This window comes from Schistocerca nitens, chromosome 4 (assembly GCF_023898315.1).
Source record: "Schistocerca nitens isolate TAMUIC-IGC-003100 chromosome 4, iqSchNite1.1, whole genome shotgun sequence".
Classification (NCBI taxonomy): Eukaryota; Metazoa; Arthropoda; class Insecta; order Orthoptera; family Acrididae; genus Schistocerca; species Schistocerca nitens.
In genome coordinates this window covers 274034397-274050062 of record NC_064617.1, presented here as the reverse complement: position 1 = coordinate 274050062, position 15666 = coordinate 274034397, and positions in this window count along the sequence as shown.

The window sequence follows — 15666 nt, the reverse complement described above, 5'->3', positions numbered from 1 at the left end:
CGAATTTTTGTTTTCTTTTTATTATGTTTCTGTGATGTTTGTTTCGTATCTGTGCGTGATGTGTCAGCGTAGTCAAAACTTCTTTTATTTTCTGTTCAGGTGTGATTTCCTTGTCTGACAACTTAGGTAATGGTTCTATCCACTGATCGTTCTGTTTGCAATTGAACATGATCTCGTTAGGTGTGTAATTTGTATCGTAAATATTTAAGTTATTGTGTACGTCTTCGAAAAGACTTAGGTAGGACACCCAATTAGTATGTTTTGATGAAATATAGGTCCTCATGAATCGGTTTAATTCTCGGAAAAGTCTCTCAGTCGCGTTACATTGTGGACTAAACTTTGAAATAGATATACTTTTAATGTTATTGTCCTTCAAGAAATTTCTCCATTTGTACCCAGAGTAGTATGCTGCATTATCTGACAGAATTGCTTTTGGTTTTCCCACGTGCGTCAGGTAATCACTTGAGAATCTTCGTATTATAGCACTTGCAGTGGCGGATTTTAAAGCATAAAGTTTTACATGTTTAGAAAATATATCGTAAAAAGCCAAGATATATTTGACGCCTCCAGAGCTTGCTGGATGCGGTCCACTGATGTCAGTACACAGAATTTCCAGGGGTTTACTGGGTAAAATAGAATGTAAATCTGTCTTTGTGGATAAATTCTGAGGTTTTAATTTTTGACATATGACACATGTTTTCAGTTCCCTGTAAATTTTCCTTCTCATATTGCTAAAATAACAGTATGTGCTGAGCTTTGCTAAACACTTCTTCGTCCCATAATGACCCCAAACTAAGTGTGTGTGCCAAATTAGATTACGTTCAGTCTCTTTGGGAATGCATACACACCAGTTAGTAGCATTTGGATGTCGGTGATAAAATAACACATCATTGTGTAACTTGTAATACTTAGTCAAAGGATGATTGTGTTTTTCTACCAGTAATGTTATTATCTTATACCAGTGAGGATCAGATTTTTGTAATTTAGCCATGTTTCTGCACATATCAATATAATATTGGTGATACTGCTTGTCTTGCATTAAGAGAATCCTGTAGTCATTTATATTTTCTAAGTCACTGTTGGTTTCATTCATACCTTGTGGAAGTCTAGACAAAGTGTCGGCAATGGTGTTGTCCTTACCTTTTATGTACTTAATTTCAAAAGAGTAGTTCTGAAGTGTAACTGCCCATCGTGATAGTCTAGGATGTACAAGTTTACAAGTTAACAAAAATGTCAGGGCCTGGTGGTCGGTATAAATTACTGTATGTTTTCCAAATAAATAATAATTGAATTTCTTGAATGCCCATACTATGGAAAGTGTTTCTAACTCAGTAGTGGAGTATGTACGCTCACATTCAGATAGAGTACGACTCGCAAACCCAATAATTCTTATCTGTTCCTTATCTTTATTCTTTAAAACTTGAAATAAGCAACATCCCAAACCAGTACGTGAAGCGTCACAAGTCATACAAAAATCTAAATTGAAATCTGGATGGCTCAATAAGTTTGCATTCACTAAAGCATGTTTAATTGTATTAAAGTCATTCTGGCACTGTTCCGACCAGATCCAAACTTGATTCTTTCTGAGTAGATTTAGCAGATGTTTACTGTTCAAAAGTGGTTGTGGCAAAAAACGTCTGAAAAATGAACATAGCCCAAGGAATGATTTTAACTGCTTTTTAGTTCGAGGACTAGGAAAGTTTCTGATAGCATCTAATTTACTGGGATCAGGACGTATGCCCTGTGAATTAATGATATGTCCTAAATATTTTATCTCACTGCAACCAAACTTTGATTTTCTAAGATTGGCTAGTGACTCCAGCTTGTGCAAATTTTTCTAAAATTCTTTGAAGTGTGTCAAGGTGTTCATTCCAAGACTGTGTAGCTATCAGTATATCATCAACATAGTGTGTGACTGTCTCAACTAAATCATCGCCAAGCACGGTATCCAGGGCTGTAATGAATACCCCAGAACTGACATTCAGGCCGAAAGGTAGAACACAAAACTGATAGGTTCGCCCCCCGAACATAAATGCAGTATATTTCCGAGAATCAGGAGTGATACTCACCTGCCAAAATGAATTAGCGAGATCTATTGTGGAAAAATACTTTGCATCTAGAAATTTCTGTAATTGCTCTTCTAAATTTTCGGGTTTTGTGTGAACTGGTAAAATTATTTCATTAATTGCTCGTGCGTCTAACACTAACCTAATGCTTCCATTTGACTTTTTGACAACAAGTAGAGGACTACAGTAAGGTGAGGTGGATGGTTCAATGACCTTCCAGTCTAACATTTGTTTTAATTCTTGCCACACAGCAGGTCGTTGAGATAACGGTACGTTATATGTCTTGTGGTAGAAGATCTTGTGAGGCTTAACTTCAATCTTGTACACATACGTGTTGATAACACCTATTCGTTTGGCAAAAACTTGTAAATATTTGGATAACACTTCCTGTAGTTTTATACGTTCATGTGCACTGAGAGCTGTAGCTTCATTTATCTTATGATCAAGCAATGTTTTCAAGTCCATTAGCTCTGTGTCGAATGAGTGTGTGTGCGTGTCTTGAATGTCATTGTCAAGTACTAACTGAACCTTGTACCCTGTACAGTGTTTGTCATGCTTTAGAGTTCTCCTGTCCAAATCAATAATAATTACACTGCCTTTATCATTTAAAATACATTTACCTTTGGAGAAGTCTATAATGCAGTCCTTCTCGCTCATAATATCTATTCCTAATATGCAATTTGTCACAAGGTTTTGTACAACCAGGAATGGCCATTGTACGGTTCCATTACCTATTTTAATGTTTACAAAAACTTGCTTCGTAACCCTACATGACTTATTACCTAGTGCAGTAGTTATTTTACAGTTTTGGGCAGGAAACTCAGGCACAGGTTCCAATTCACACATCTTTTTATAGAAATTAAAAGACAAAACGCTCACAGCTGCACCTGTATCTAGAATAATAGTAGTTGGAATCCCACCTACTACACCAGTGGTAGATGCTAAAACAATTTCGTTTGTGTTTGAACGACACTGTGTACTGTCTTGTAAAAGTTCATCTGATATATTGTTATTGTGGTTGTATCTTATAAATAAAACAGGTAATTTTTGTTTAGAATTATTCGGCATATCATTATTCTGATGTTCAACTGTGGTGTCAAATAACTGATTAACATTGAAGTCGCCCCCCAAGAATTCCTCAGCCACGACCTGGGGCATAGAAGTGACTGTTTCTAGTTTGTTGGATTAGCATTTGTACTAGGTACTGACACAGATTGAGGTTGTGTGTCAGGTGTCATTTCTATTATATTCACATTCGGATATTGCCTATTGTGATCTCCAAACTTTTGTGGTTGTTGTTGCTGTTGCGCATTATAACTTACCTGTCGGTCATAAGGTATGCTCCAATTTTGTCCTGGTGGCTGCCGTGGTAAAGCAGTGTTTGAATGAAAGTACTGATCGTTACGAGTCCAGCCTTGACGCTGTCTTGGCTCGTAGTTATTATTATTTCTGTTTCTGTTTGTGTTTTTGTTGTTGCCTATGTATCCGTTGTTACCGTTGTAGTTATTACCGCGGTGCCTTTTGTATGGATTGCCGCATGAAGTGTTATTACTGTTGTAACTATTGTTTGTATTGGAATACGCGTGTTGATTTTGATTTCCGTATTGAGACGGCATGTGAGTTTGCTGTTTTTGTTGTACCGCGTATCCAACTGTGGGCGCGCCAGAATTGAGTTGGCAAGCCTGCATGTTTTGCATTCCACTAGTGTAAACATTGTGGCTGCTGTTTTGCCGCGCGAAGCGCTGATCTTCAAGTAACATGTCAACCGAATCTAAAGCTGTTAAAAAATAATCTGAATCGTCATCCGGGATATGTAGGAGTTTTTCTTTAATGTTGAAAGGCAATTTGGCCTTCAACGCACGGAGTATATCGCGTGTTGCGACTGGTTCGTCTAAAAAGTGTCCCATGTTCAAGTATTTTTCAAAATATCGGCGTAAGTTGCCATTTTTACTGTTAAAAGTTTCAGGTTCTAGAATTTGTCTTCTGAGTCGCTCCTGGACGGATTGCGACCAGAATTTGTTCAGAAAAGCACGCTCAAACTCACTGTACGTGGTACATACGTCAGCTTGACTGTATGCCCAGACAGCTGCATCGCCTTGGATGTAACCAACAATATATGAAATCTTTTTCCGGTCACTCCAAGTGCGTGGAAATGCGTTACTAAAAGATTTAAGAAAAATCACCGGATGAATGGTTCGTTTTTCTGGGATAAAAATCTGAAATTGCCAGTGTTTCATTAAGCTTTCTTCTTCCTTCGCATTGTGATATGGATTTGTTCCACTGTAATTACTGCAATGTTCAGCTGGCGAGTAATTACAATAATGTTGCTGTGGTTTACCATGATAATAGCTTGTATTTGTGTTTGTACATCGTGGTATGTGTTGTAGTCGTGGTGTGTTTTGTTCTTGTGTGTTTGTCGTGTGCGGTATGTGTGTGTCATACTCGAATGTATATTGGTTCCTGAACTGTACATTTTGACTGATATTTTCGTTACATTCAGACTGTGGTCGATCGGTGAATTGTGTCATTGGTCCAGTGACGGATTGTACTGCGTCACTGATCAGCTGTTTGTTATTAGTAATGTATTGCGCTACGGAGTCGTGCACAATTGTTGGTAAATTTTCACGTAGGCATCTATCAAAATGTTTGTCTTTGTTCACTACCCAATCATGAAATTCTTTATTAATGTTTTGAAAATGAGCTGTAGCATCAGATTGTAAGATGTCAGTCAGGTGTTGTTCAACATTGTCAAATTTATTCTGTACGTCAGTAATTCGTTTTTCAAGGTTGTCGTGTACTGAAGGATATGTTTGAATTTGTTCAGTAAGAACTTCACACGTGACATTAAGATTTTTTACTTGTGTCTGTAAAAGTGCTACGTCAGTTGTAGTCTTTTCTTGTGTCGTATTAAGCTGGGAAAATTTAGTACTGAGTTCAGTCATCTGTTTGGTCAGTGTGGCGTCTATAAGTTCCACACGTTTACATAAAGTGTCATTACTCGTCTTGAGTGCTATGAGGTCAGATTTAATTTCGTCATTTTGTGTCTGTAAGGTTGCCATGTTTTCGGCGTTCTGTTTCATTATCATTTGTAACATGTCGGCAATGTTTACCGTTTGCAACGTCTGTACCCGCGCCGCGTCATTAGACGTGACGTCATGCATTAACATGGGCTCTGACTGAGACTTTGAAATTTTTGTGGTGGACGGCCTATTGTCAAAATTTCCGTCAACACTTGCGTCAATGTTTGATAAATCGTCACTACCGGTTGCTGTCGTAAAGTCATTTTCTAACATTTGTCTCTCGTCCGAGTCGGATTGTGTCTGAATAGTACGTCTTTGCTGTTCCATTTTTGCGTATTGATTTCTAGTCATTACCATGCCACACGTGATTTATGTTTCAAGAAAATATTTGACACTGATTTTAAAATGAAATGCAGTTGAGCATGAATCGCTCGTAGCAACAATGGCTGTCCCGTTAATTTAAAAATATAAACTGAATTTGAGATTATTGGTAATGGCTGCTGGCCATGTTACATCATATCGTACAGAAGTCGGCCATATTGTACACTCGTGTATTGGTATTGTTGGATACGTTATTGTTTAGGGAAAAGTACTAAGAACGAAATTTGTTACTGAAAACTGTTATGCGCGAAAGAAACACTACAGAATTTACTGAAAAGCTAATACACTGAATTATACGTCCGGTCAAGCCTGCTAATGCAAAGATGCTGCGTCTTACCTTATTTTGCTGGAAGCTTCATTGCGTCTTCCGGCAAAACTTTAGAATTGGAAAATATCTTCAGATTTTCATTATCTCTCATACATTCACGTCCAGGTCCAGAAAGTTGATTTTTGACATGAAACAAAAAGAACAATGTAACAAATGACAAAATAACAAGTCCGACACGCAGTCGCCAATATAAAATAAATAAAAATAAAATTTTTGAATAAAATATTAATGATTAATTATTCTGTATGTATGATGATTGGTTGTAATTGGTATTTGCTTATCTGGAACGTGGACGTTTAATTATTCGGTATCAGACGCTTGACAATGGCTATTTGGAAAAGGCAATGTAACTCGTAGTTGACCGTGAAAGAAAACTGAAATAATCGGACTTCGTAATTAAATCGTTTCCAAAGACTGCTGCGGTAGGTACGGACTCATGATCTAATCTCAATATTACAATGATTTGCCAGCCATGCCAATACGTCGTACAGAGGTGATTGTCTACTAAACATAAAAAGTTACACAGTTAGTTAAATCAGATATATTCAATGAAATAGCCTACAGTTCATAATCCTACTTACTTTTATAAATATAAATTCATTACAGAATCGAGTGCCTAGTGTGGTTGCAACTCGCAGTATTCTTCTATAACATGAAAATATGGCGGTGTGCCAGACAATAAAATAAAATACGTGCTTCTCGCACCACTTCTACCTGAGCTCTCTCTTCTCTTAAACAGACATAAGAGTAACGTAATTATTCTTTTGTCTTTATCAGCGACACAGCGCTGCAGTTGTGTGCCATAGGCTTTATTTATTAGTCACTGATTATTTATTTAATTAATATTTCGCGTTTCCGCGGAAACTCACGCTCGGCATGCAAATGTGCCTTTATACGGTGTGGCCGAGCGGTTCTAGACGTCTAGATGTCCTCATGTTAGTTAGGTTCAAGTAGTTCTAAGTTCTAGGGAGTGCTCAGAGCCAATATTTTTGGATTTTGGCAGTAATTTAAGGTGTCCCGCTCTGCAGACATTTGCAACAAACGCAGCATCGGTAGGAAGAGCCGTGACAGGAGTTTGTCTCGATATTCGAAGTAGGGTGTTGGCGTCCCCTTCGCCTTCGGCTGCAACCAACGGATTCTTTTATCGGGTCGCTGTCGGCCTGTTTCTGACACGCAGCGTTGGATCGTTAGCAATGCAGCCTGTAGGATATTAAATATTGATGGATTTCACGTTTTATAATAACCGGCGCGACGGGCTGCATTTGTATAGGAAGCGAGATTTTAAGTGGAGAGCTTTTGTGGAGTGGCCGCCGGTGTGGCGAAGCGAGGCGCAGCGTGCGGCGGACAGCTGAATGCGACGCCAGCTAATCGAGAGGTCCGTCAATGCGCTGGCGAACGGGGGAGGGGAGGGAGGGGGGCGGTGGGGGAGGGGAGGGGGCGGGGAGGTGGAGGGCCTTACTAATCAGTAGTAGGGTGCGTGCCGAAATAGATCAATCTGACTGTGTTCCCCTACGACGGTGGATTAATAAATGTCATAAGTTTATTTGGAAGAGCAGGAAATTTTGTTACCGTATTTTATTGCATAAGTTCCCCCTTCACATATTACTGCCCCCTGCGATTTTTAACTATCAAAAAATTATTTTGTTAATATCGCAAACAATGCCCTCTCCCGGTTCGTTCATACCGGAGCGGGCTTCAAATTACTTGACAGTGGGCACCAGTGGACACAATGGTACTCGGCATAAAAATGTTTCCATTGTCAAATACCGTAAATGCGAAAAGTGACGTCGCAGACGTATTTCTAGGTCAGTTTGTTACAGGTCGTCATAATGTCGAATTATAGAAACCACACCGAAAAATATAAATTAAATGTGTTATCTTACGCGGATACAAACGGAGTGAAAGTTGCAGAAAGACATTTCTTCATTGATCCTGGTTCAATACGGTATTGGCGGAGACAGAAAGATTAACTCATGGCTGCAGAGGCAAGCTCCAAATCTTTCCGTGGCCATAAAACTGGGAAATATCCAGAAATTATAATGGTGCAGTTGCTTATGTCAGTGAACTTCGGAATGATGTTTGTGGTGTCTCTTACGAAATAATTCAGAACAAAGCTCGCGAGATAACTGCCACGCTCACGACAGAAAGGATTTTAAAGCAAGCATCGGCTGAGTGATTCGTTTTATGAGATGGCAAAATCTCACTCTAAGAAGCAGAACAACCCTGTGCCAGCGTTTATTTCGAGACTACGCATATAAATGAAGTGCACGAGGACTTCCTATTTTGCAAACTTCTGGAAGGGAGGATTGCAGGTGAAAATATTTTCTTTATTATGAATTCTTTTTCTGTTGACAAAAGCCTGTCATGGACAAATTGTGTTGATACATGTACCAATGCGCCGGCGGCATTTACTGCAACTAAAAAGGGGTCCAAGGGAGTGTCTGCTGTTCCTCCTTCTGTAAGATTCACAGGGAAGCTTGGCTTATAAAATAGCACAATCGGAATTCAATAAAGTGCAGGACGATGCAGTCAGTGTTGTAAATTTTATGAAAAAACGATCTTTAAACAATAGGCTATTTTCCGTTCTTTGCGAGGAGATGGGTCTACTCTTAATTTGCTTCTCTTGCACACGGAGGTACGTTGGTGGCCTCGTGGTAAAGTTCTTCGTCGCCTTGTGGATCTGAAGGATAAAATTCGACTTTTCCTATTGAACAGCATTTCTACACTCGCGGCGTAGTACATCACGAAAACTTTCGTCAACAATCCAAGGATAAATTTCCACAACCTTCGTCTGATTATGACTGGATCCAAATTCCCTTTGATACTGTAATAATAGACCACTAATCAGACTGTTGTCAACAGTAGAACGTGAGAAGCTACTAGAATTCTGAAGTGATAGAACATTTCGAAATGTATTGAAATCGACGACTCTTGAAAAATTCTAGATGCAGACTCTGTATGACCATCACAATTTAGCAAGAATGGCAGTGGACGTGTTCTTACCTTTCTGTATCAGCTTAATTGTATGTGTCAATATTTTCCTCAGTGTCATTAATAAACACGAAATATAGGTCTCGACTGCTGCTGGAAGGGGATCTGCGAGTAGCTGTTCCAGAGATACAACCAAGACTTGATCTGCTTTCTTCACAAAGTGAAGCACACACATCACACTAATTGTGCAAATATCAGAAAATATCCGAATTATGAGACGTATGCATTTTTACTCCCGTTTATTTCCTTTTGGATGGTCAGTTTTAATATAGTAGTTTTTAAAAGGGCATCTAAATGTTGACTATTGTTCTATCGCCATTTGTACGTGGTGATACTTCAAATATTAAAATAACCTGAATGAATTAGAAGCAATGTAGATGAAAATAGTTAAACTATAATTAACTAACTATTTTGTGAACTGATTTGTAAAAACAAAAAATTAGTAATCCACGCAGTCGCACATATTTGGTCAGTTCCAGTAACTGCACACACAGCCGTCGTTATTTATGAAATAGATGTTATCATTAAATTTGAACGTGGTGTTATAGTCGGCGCATGAGCGATGGGACACAGCATCTTCGAGGTAGCAATGAAGAGGGGATTTTCCCGTACGACCATTTCACGAGTGTACCGTGAATATCAGGAATCCGGTAAAACATCAAAACTCAAACATCGCTGCGACCGGAAAAACATCCGGCAAGAATGGGACCAACGACGACTGAAGAGAATCGTTCAACGTGACAGAAGTGCAACTCTTCTGCAAATTGCTGCAGATTTCAATGCTGGGCCAGCAACAAGCATCAGCATGCATGCGAACCAGTCAACGAAACGTCATCGATATGGGCTTTTGGAACCGAAGGACGCTCATCTATCCTGGATGACTGCTCGACACAAAGCTTCACGAGTCATCTGGCCCGTCAGCACGGACATTGGACTGCTGATGACTGGAAACATGTTGCTTGGTCGGACGAGTCTCGTTCCGAATTGAATCGAGTGGTTCAACGTGTACGGGTATGAAGACAATCTCATGAATCTATGGATCCTGCATGTCAGCAGAGGACTGTTCAAGCTGGTGGAGGCTCTGTAATGATGTGGGGCGTGTGCAGTTGGACTGATACGGGATCCCTGACGCGTCTAGAAACGAGTCTGACGGGTGAAACATACGTAAGCATCCTGTCTGATCACCTGCATCCATTCATGTCCATTGTGCATTGCGATGGACTTGGACAATTCCAGCAGGACAATGCGACACCTCACACGTCCAGAATTGCTACAGAGTGGCTCCAGAAACACTCTCCTGAGTGTAAACACTTCCGCTAGACAGCGAAAATTATTGAGCATATCCGGGATGCCTTGCAACGTACTGTTCAGAAGAGATCTCCACCATCTCCTACTCTTACGAATTTACGCACACTCCTGTAGGATTCACGGTTTCAATTCCCTCCAGCACTAATTCAGACATTAATAGAGTGCATGCAATGTCGTGTTGCTGCACTTCTGCTTGCTCGCGGGGGCCCTAACGACATTACGCAGGTGTATCAGTTTCTTTGGCTCTTCAGTGTATGAGGAGCTGTGTGAGCAGCCAACAAAGGACGAAAGAGAAGTTGATTATAAGGCATGTCTTATACAGTGCCATTACCTGTAATGGTGTCCGGTTTTGTAGAATTAAAATAGTCCAATCTGTATTATGTTCGTTCTAAAATATTTTCTTTACCTTAGTTTTGAAAAGGGTATCAGCCCCCTTATTTGTAATTTCTTTTAGTAGATCACAAATGGTGTGCTGTGGGGCGATGGATATGGTTGAAATTGAACACACTTCGTACATCGCGATTGCAGTGTAGTCGCTTTTATAGTTACAAGATGACGAGTTCCAAGAGTCTTAAGCTGTCATCATCTGATCTTAAGGACATGTTACATGAAGTCATAGCATAAAAGGCACTCCCCACGTGTACATATGCTGATAAAAATCCAGATGGTAAAATGTACACAGTTGGTAAAATACACACACAAGATAAAATGCACATACATGTTAAAATCCTCGTATCGTCCATGTATGTTGGTGGAAAACATGATTCTCACAAGCTTTCCGCACGTCACTACGTTGTATGTTCCATGTTCTGAAGAGCAGAAGAAACTGGCACACCTTCCCTCGCGAGCACGAAGAAGTGCCGCACCAAGACGTGGCATGCATTCAACTAATGTCTGAAGTAGGGCTGAAAGGAACTGACACCATTAATCTCACATGGCTGTCCATAAATCCATAACAGTACGAGTGGGTGGAGACCTCTTCTGATCATGTGCTCAACAATGTTCATTTTTGGGGATTTTGGTGGCCATCGGCACTGTTTAAACCCAGAAGGGTGTCCTGTAGCCACTCTCTAGCAATTATGGACGTGTGAGGTGTCACATTGTCCTGCTGGAATTGCCCGAGTCCTTCGGAATGTACAATGGACATGAGTGGATACAGGTGATCCGACAGGATGCTAACGTACGTGTCATCTGTCAGTGTCGTATCTAGACGTATCAGTGGTCCCATATAATTCCAACTGCAGATGCCCCACACCGTTACAGAACCTCCACCAGCTTGAACAGTCCTCTGCTGACATGCAGGGTTCATGGATTCATCAGATTTCCTCCATACCCGTACGCGTCCATCCGCTCGATACAATTTCAAACGGGATTCGACCGACTAGGCAACATATTTCCAGTCATCAACAGCCAATGTCGGTGTTGACGGGCAAAGGCTAGGCGTAAGGCTTTGTGTCGTGCAGTTATCAAGTGTACACGAGTGTGCCTTCGCCTACGAAAGCCCATATCGATGATGTTTCCTTGAATAGTTGGAACACTGGCACTTGTTGATGGCCCACCATTGAAATCAGAGCAATTTGCACTTCAGTTACGTTGAACGATTCTCTTCAGTCGTCGTTGGTCCCGTTCTTGCCGGATGTTTTTCCGGCCGCAGCGCTGTCGGAGATTTGATGTTTTACCGTATTCCTGATATTCACAGTGCACTCGTGAAATGGTCGAACGGGAAAATTCCCGCTTCATCACTGCCTCGGAGATGCTGTGCTCCATCGCTCGTGCACCGACTATAACACCACGTTCAAACTCACCTAAATCTTGATAACCTGCCATTGTAGCTACAGTAACCGATCTAACAACTGCGCAAGGCACTTGTTGTCTTATATAAGTGTTGCCGTATTCTGCTTATTTGCACATCTCCGTATTTGAATACGTATGTCTACACCAGTTTCTTTGGGGCTTCAGTGTGTGATGATAGCATAAGTTTATTGAAACCGGTTATTTTGGAACAATAAAATGCCTACACTGAGATGGCGGCGTTCGGATTGTTTTTATTTTAGCTCAACAAAACTGTAAAAAATAAGGTTTGGTAGACTGTCTTTTCGCAACTAGTAAGTAAGAAAAAAAGTTACATTCTAATACTGAAACTTTTTTGTCAAAATAGATTTTTTTAATCTTACGAAAATTAGGACTTGTAGACGTGTGCCCTTTTCAAAACCACTGATTCAATCGCGTTCTGCATCAAAGGTCGGATCTTGCGCAAAGCAGAAATTAGAGCTCGAATCCCAGTACGAGACAACAGTTTTAAACTACGGGACGTTCTAATTACCCTGTCATTTGGCCGCTTGCGGCTGTGCCGGTTCTCGCTACATAACAGGGTTTCCCTGTTCCCTCCGTTGCTGCGGTCTCGCTGCTAGTGAAAAGCGACTGCGGTAGGCCAGAGGAGAGCCCCAAGCCGCACCGCATAATTCAAACGCGTTTGACAGGCGGCGCTGACTGCGGGTTTCCGGAATCGGCGCGATGACCGGGGCGGCAGCCATTGTGCCGGCATGAGGTCGTGATGTACGGCGCGCACGTTTGTTTAATTGCTACAGATGAAATGTGTGCTCGGCAGGTGCCGTCTGCTACGGCATACGTCAACACATTGTCGAGAAGCAGTGCATTGTGTTCTCGGCAGAAGGCAACGGGCCGCGAGGGCACACTCGCGACAGCGGAATATTTGGCTGGGTCAGATGACGTCGACCACCTTTCCGTGATTAACTACGTCAAAATAATGGGCTGTTCGTACGACTATTAGTGTTATTTAATAAATAAACCATGTATAAGCTTTTTGTATAAAATAGTTCATAGAAATTCAGTGAAAGGTTTAAACCTGGCTAGTAGTACTAGGAATAGAAAAAAGAAACAAACAAAAAAATGGCCCAACAGCTTCTACTTTTACAAAATGTCACTCTGAATGTCTTTCATCATTGTCGTGATCGATTTTATAAACTCCGACACAAAAATTGTCGCAGTGTTGTAGCCCTAAATATTTGCTGCATCCTTTGCGTGTACCAGGTGATCAAAAAGTCAATATAAATTTGAAAACTGAATAAATCACGGAATAATGTAGATAGAGAGGTACAAATTGACACACATGCTTTCGAATGACATGGGGTTTTATTAGAACCAAAAAAATACAAAAGTTCAAAAAATGTCCGACAGATGGCGTTTCATCTGATCAGAATAGCAATAATTAGCATAACAAAGTAAGACAAAGTAAATATGATGTTCTTTACAGGAAATGCTCAATATGTCCACCATCACTCCTCAACAATAACTATAGTCGAGGAATAATGTTGTGAACAGCACTGTAAAGCATGTCCGGAATTATGGTGAGGCATTGGCGTCGGATGTTGTCTTTCAGCATCCCTAGAGATGTCGGTCGATCACGATACACTTGCGACTTCAGGTAAAAGCCAATAACCGCACGGACTGAGGTCTGGGGACCTGAGAGGACAAGCATGACGAAAGTGGCGGCTGAGCACACGATCACCACCAAACGACGCGCGCAAGAGATCTTTCACGCGTCTAGCAATATGGGGTGGAGCGCCATCCTGCATAAACATCGTACGTTCCAGCACGCGTTTATCAGCCAGGCTGGGGATGATGCGATTCTGCAATATATCGGCGTACCTTTCACCCGTCACGATAGCAGTTTTGGTGTCCAGCGCCATCTGTCGGACATTTTGTGAACTTCGGTTTTTTTTGTTCTAATAAAACCCCATGTCATTCCAAGCATGTGTGTCAATTTTTCTCTCTCTATCTACATAATTCCGTAGTTTATTAAGTTTTCAAATTTATACCGACTTTTTGATCACCCGGTATATTTGGTGAGTGCTGTCGTTTTATTTTCATCGTCCCAGCAGGGTTGGCAGCGCTTTCGTTTACGGGCTTCAGTATCAGTTTTTTCCGAGTTGCTTGAAGTTTGTTGTATTTGATATAAGGAAGAAGTTCACGAAGAGCGTGGCGAGTGTGGGGCTTGTGATCGCCTAATCCAGTGATCCTTTATGGGCTCTTCCCCCAGCTCACGAAGGAAAACTGGGTGATGTGGCACGTTTTGTCCGTTTCGCAGGCGAATGATTTGGCTGTTGATACCAGCTAAGTTTAAACTCGTCGAGAACACTACCATTGGCCACCTTTTCATGCCCCTTTTGACACTGTAACCAGAACACATTTTGCCAACCATGCCCACACCAAGTTTATGTAGCCGGCCCGGCTGGCCGCGTGGATTAATGCGCTGCTTCTCGAATGGGAAAGCGTGCTGGTCCCCGGCACGATTCCTCCCGGCGGGTTAAAGTTGAGGTCCAGTGTGCCGGCCAGAAGTGGATGGTTTTTAAGGCGGTTTTCCATCCACCTCTGCAAGAACACTACCATTGGCCACCTTTTCATGCCCCTTTTGACACTGTAACCAGAACACATTTTGCCAACCATGTCCACACCAAGTTTGTGTTGCCCGCCCGGCTGGACGCGTGGATTCATGCGCTGCTTCTCAAGTGGGAAGGCATGCCGGTCCCCGGCACGAATCCTCCCGGCGGCTTAGTGTTCAGATCCGGTGTGCTGGCCAGCAGTGGATGGTTTTTAAGGCGGTTTTCCATCTACCTCTGCGAGAAAACTACCATTGGCCACCTTTTCATGCCCCCTTTTGACACTGTAACCAGAACACATTTTGCCAACCATGCCCACGCCAAGTTTATGTCGCCGGCCCAGCTGGTCGCGTGGTTTAATGCGCTACTTCTCGAATGGGAAAGCGTGCTGGTCCGCGGCACGAATCATCCCGGCGGGTTAGTGTTGAGGCCCAGTGTACCGGCCAGCAGTGGATGGTTTTTAAGGCGGTTTTCCATCTACCTCTGCGAGAACACTACCATTGGCCACCTTTTCATGCCCCTTTTGACACAGTAACCAGAACACATTTTGCCAACCATGTCCACACCAAGTTTGTGTTGCCCGCCCGGCTGGCCGCGCGGATTCATGCACTGCTTCTTAAGTGGGAAGGCATGCCGGTCTCCGGCACGAATCCTCCCGGCGGCTTAGTGTTCAGATCCGGTGTGCCGGCCAGCAGTGGATGGTTTTTAAGGCGGTTTTCCATCTACCTCTGCGAGAACACTACCATTGGCCACCTTTTCATGCCCCCTTTTGACACTGTAACCAGAACACATTTTGCCAACCATGCCCACACCAAACTTTATGTCGCCGGCCTGGCTGGCCGCGTGGTTTAATGCGCTACTTCTCGAATGGGAAAGCGTGCTGGTCCCCGGCACGAATCATCCCGGCGGGTTAGTGTTGAGGCCCAGTGTACCGGCCAGAAGTGGATGGTTTTTAAGGCGGTTTTCCATCTACCTCTGCGAGAACACTACCATTGGCCACCTTTTCATGCCCCTTTTGACACTGTAACCAGAACACATTTTGCCAACCATGTCCACACCAAGTTTGTGTTGCCCGCCCGGCTGGCCGCGCGGATTCATGCGCTGCTTCTCAAGTGGGAAGGCATGCCGGTCCCCGGCACGAATCCTCCCGGCGGCTTAGTGTTGAGATCTGG